Raw genomic sequence first — 5297 nt, 5'->3', positions numbered from 1 at the left:
AATACATTTTCCTTGGTACACAAATATATAACTCAAAGAACCAATGTGGTGGCTTTCATAGATCTTCTTTTGTTTTCCAGCACGCTGGTCATCATAGACCTCCTCTTGTAATACATAAAAATAGGTAGCAGAGCTATAACTCGAAGAGTGAATGTGGTGATCTCTCCAAGACAACCTTGAATTCTAGGCGATGACAAGTCGTCATGCTAGAGACTGTGCTGAGGCAATGCTCAAAATGATAGATTGCCTCTCATTATTATGCCAAAAACCAGCGCGGTGGTCTCTTCAAGCCAACCTATGATTTGCATGGTTTACAGGCAAAGATGTGACATAAGGCTACATGATGACAGGTTTGCATTGCAGTGGTGTTCAAAACGATAGATTACATCTAATCACTATGCCAAGAACCAATGCGATGGTCTCTCGAAGCCAACCTTTCAATGAGCGATGACATGACATTACATTGGCCCTATGGCCATGGGTTGAGAGCTATTTTTCATTTTGGCCAAAAGGCCACAAAATGTGCTCCTTTTTTCCCTAATGATGCATGTCAATATGGCCCTTGCCCCTAGAGGGGACCACTGAAGGGCCATGTCGTCAATTGCATTTTCTAAAAGTTTAATTGTATTTTTGGAGATGTATCTCCATGCAACCATCGCAGTGAGTTGTTGGAGCTATTTTAGTGCTAATTTTCCAATCCTAAACCAAGGATAATGTAATCCTTATTTCAATAAATCCTAAATGAGGATAAATATTTTGAGCCATTGCAGTGACTTGAGGCTTGGTGGGTGCGAGATCACATCTAAATCCAATAATAGGTTTATAAAAATTAACAACAATTTACACTTAGAGCCTCATGGAGCAAAAATTGAACAAAAGAACTTACATTTATAAAAACGTAGTACTTGTTGAGAGCCTATGCCAAAAGATTACATCTAGTGAGCATAACCACTCAAGCATTGTTGAGTCATCTATATAAAAATTAACAACAATTATATAGAGAGCCTCATGGAGCAAAAATTGACCAAAAGAGATTACATTTGTAAAAACTCAGCAATTACTAAGAGCCTTAGAGACCAAAACTTTACATCCAGTAAGACAAAAGATTGCTGAGAGCCTTAAACAATGGAGAGGTTGTGAAAATATGAGCATAGCCATTTAGAGGCTAGAGGTGTGCATACTATTGACGGTCATAACATGTAGATATGGGGGGAATCGGTCAAGGGAACGAAGAGATTCCACAAGAGTGAGCATGAGTGGTTCATATTAAAATTAACAAGGAAATTTAGAGGAAGAAGCATCGTCATCTAGCACCCCCTCTAGTAGAACTGTTGATCTACTCGTCCCTAGACTAGACTCGGACATGTACATGGAAGAGAGTCTTGACCATGCAAGAGAGGAGATGGAAGCAGCTCAAGCATGAGATTTGATGGAAAACAGAAAAATATATGTATCCATCCATTTGCAAATGATGTCTGATGGGCATGATACTTTGCATGGGACTTAAAGTAAATAATTTAAACGTGTGTGAAAATCCTTGGGGCCATGGCTGCCACTAAATGGAGGGACGGAGAGAGTAGAGAGGGAGGGAGAGAGGGAGGGAGGGAGAGAGAGGGAGGGAGAGAGTAGAGAGGGAAATGTAGGAGGAAGGAGGAGGACAGAGGAAGGAGGAGGAGGAGGGAGGAAGGAGGGAGGAGGAAGGTGGAGGGAGGAAGGAGGAGGAGGAGGGAGGAAAGAGGGAGGAGGAAGGAGGAGGAGGGAGGAGGAGGGAGGAAGGAGGAGGAAATAGGGGGAGGAGGAGGGAGGAAGGAGGGAGGAGTAAGGAGGAGGGAGGAGTAGGTAGGAAGGAGGAGGAGGAAGGAGGAGGAGGAGGGAGCACAAGGGTAGGGAATGCAAGGGTAAGAGCATGCTAGAACACATTAGTGTAAGAGAGCATGGACACAGTTGAGATCAATCACATGAACACAATAGTGAGCCTGAACATTGAACCCCAAGGAGTGGGAGCTTTATTCCATTGAGAGATATTTATACATGTTGGTCTCTACACAATCCGTAGGTACCTCCATGGTGGGACCTCTTTTGTAGGAGACCTTTCGGACAAGAGTCCCTCCACTTTTGGGAGGGACCTTTTGGGTCCCTACACAAAGTGGGGGGACCTTTTGGGTCTCTACATGAAGTGGGGGGACCTCAAAAACTGTAGGCTTTTAGTATTTCTCTCTCTAGATCCTTATTTTGCAAGAATGGATCTTTTCTAGAGAGGATTTTGGATATCCTCATCCTTTAATATTGATCATACCATATTTCAATCTCAAGATATTACAAGAGGAGCTTTGCCGCTACTCTACACACACAATGCTCTCATCATTGTTGTCCTAGACTGCACTTCTGGCCCTTGTTGCCACAGGGTTAACAACTCCCCTAGACCAATTTGATTACCCGTCCTCGAGTATCTGATGCTTTGAGTGGGAATATATTTTAATGTTGTTTCTTCCATGGAGTTGTTTGTTTGTTGGGGTTGGTCTGATGTACCTTCTTTTGATCTGATTGTGTCATCGAAGTAGTCCTTGTTGTTGATTGTGTGCAAAGTTTCTCTTCTCTTGTCGATTGCATGCATTCCTAATTTTTCCTTTTCATAATTCCTGGAATTTCCCATGTTTGTCTTATACATGGTATGTAGATGCACATGTTGAGAGGCTTTGTGTCTATTTACCTTGTCTTATGGGGGTTAAAGGTCACTGTGCCTTTATCCCGGTTATGTACAATACTCAAACATATATATAAATGAATGAAAAAGAAGATTAGGGTGGTTCTGCACCCACCAAAACTTGTGTGGCTCTCTGTTTCTCTCTCTCCTTCTTTCGTTCTTGCTTCCGTTGAGAGCACTCTCAACTGGTATCAGAGCCCGGGTGATCTAGCTGAGCGTGTGTGAATGCTTGTAGCTCAGCAGCTCTGTGGGAGGAAGGAAAAGCTCTGTGGGAAGCTTTGTGGGTGACTTTACTTGCATCCGAGTATGCAGAGACCTTGGAGGAACCTTTGGAAAAGTCACTTTGGCTTTGCGAAGTGGTTTTGAGAGCCTGTTAAGAGTTTTCAAAGAAAAAGTCGTTTTTTGAGCTTTTCCCTGTTCCATTCGATGACAGAGGCTCCGTATTGACTTGTAGAGGAAACTATTGCTTGCTTTTGGTGTCCACTTCACTTCACGATCTTGGAAACACCTTCATTCTTGAATCTGGGATCATTTCATTGGATTTCTGACTCACTGTGTCAGTTTTTGCGTTTTTTGCCCGAGTGTTGGAACTCAAGTTTGGAGCAACCATTTGTAGATCTGTCAGTTCCGGTGGACTCAAGAGGTCCTAAAACTTCTATGTTGCTCATCATTCGCACTCCGGTGGAGTTTACAAATAGCTTTGTTTCCAAAAACGTTTTTCAGTCCGTGTGTTGGACCCAGTGATTGAGACCACGGTTTCCAAAACCGTCTGTCCCATTACGTTCTGGACGCCCAAAAACCCCTACCTGTCAGTTCTTGTGCAATTCAGTGGAGGATTTTCAGAGTTATAGATCTCTATGTATTCGATTTTGTCTCTCTGTTATGCATTTTTCATTCTAAGATTTTTGAAACCTTAGATTTATGCCACATGGCAGTGGATAACTATTGACTCCCATTTCTCACTCATCGGTTGGGATTTTGGAGTTCTGGCAGAAGAGAGATATTTGCAGATTTTCTTGCTGAGTCCGATTATGCAATGGCGCCCATGTTTTGAGGCATCTCAGGTTTTATTTTTAGTAGTGGTCATTACCGTGGGACCATGATTTCTTGAGCATACCTTATGCAGATCATTCTGGTTGCAGTTTGAGCAGTGTGCGCTCATTCATGGTGTGCATTGGGTTGTAGTGGATGATTTATAGGCCATCTGGATGCATTGCGGTCCTTATTGGATGCGCTGATAGGCCCAAATTGCCTTGTGGGATGCTATTTTTATGGACGCTTTGCACATGGATGCTATTTTATGCTGAGGGATAGCTTTGACATATTGCAGGTGATGCACTGATAGTGCTATGCTCTCTTGGATGAGATATTATTGATGCATATGCCAGTGGATGGTGTTTATGCTTGAGTCATTTAGCACTTATTGGCATTTTCTTTTGGGCCAGATTTGCTCATATGGATGCATAGTATTTGCACATGAGTCAGATGCATCTTTTGATGCTTTGAGACATGAGTTTTGGTGATATTTCAATCTATTGTGGCATACATATTTGGGTGCACCTGGTATTGGGTGTGATTCTCTCTTGAGGCACTAGCATTTGGGATTTTGCTTTATTTGCATCATGGCATCCTCTTCCATGTCTGAAAAGTAGTTTTTCAACATTAAAAAGTTTGATGGGACAAACTTTTCTTTGTGGAAAGAACAAATAAGGGATGTGCTTATTCAAAAGAAGCAGATTAAACCCTTGGTAGGGATTGAAGCTAAGCCTGCAAATATGTCTGAGGATGATTGGAATGAGTTGGATGCATTAGCAAAGTCTACTATTAGACTTCATCTTGCAGAGTCAGTTTATTTCACAATAGTAAATGAGCAGACTACGGAAGATTTGTGGAAGAAACTGTGTGCCACTTATGAGAAGGAAACTGCCTCTAATAAAGTTTACCTTATGAAGAGGTTGTTTGAGCTGCAGATGAAGGAAGGGGTCTCCATTGCTTCTCACTTGAATGAATTCAATATTATTTTCATCCAGCCTTAGGCTCAGAAAATGAATTTTGATGCGGAGACTAAGGCAATATTTCTCTTATGTTCATTACCATCCTCATGGGATACCTTCCGTACAGCTGTCAGTAACTCTGCACCTGGTGGAGTACTAAAATTTGACGATGTTGTGGGTAGCTTGTTGGCCGAGGAGATTAGACGGAAGCCTATGGATGGCAACAAGTAGGATGCAGCCTTAAATGTGCAAAGGGGCAGATCACAGTTCAGGGGGAAGTCCCAAGAAAGAGGGAAGTCTCGTAGCAAATCCAGGGCACGGAACATTGAGTGTTACCACTGTGGCAAGAAGGGCCATATGAAAAAGGATTGCTACAAGCTGAAAAGAGAGCAAAAGTATAAGAAAAAGAATGCAAATTGGGGTGCAAATCAAAAGGAAGAGAGTCCAAGGGAGGACCAAGGAAAAGTGAAGATCGAGGAGATCAATGCAGTCACACATGATAGTGACAATGACGTTCTCTTCATGTCTAGTTTATCTGCAGAGTTGGTTACCACTTCAGATGATGCATATTCCCAAGATTGGATTTTGGATTCTGGTGC

The sequence above is a fragment of the Dipteris shenzhenensis genome, chromosome 2 (genome assembly GCF_047967505.1).
Source record: "Dipteris shenzhenensis isolate YYH24624 ecotype China chromosome 2, Dip_SZ_1.0, whole genome shotgun sequence".
Taxonomy (NCBI): Eukaryota; Viridiplantae; Streptophyta; class Polypodiopsida; order Gleicheniales; family Dipteridaceae; genus Dipteris; species Dipteris shenzhenensis.
Note: the sequence above shows the minus strand (reverse complement) of the source record.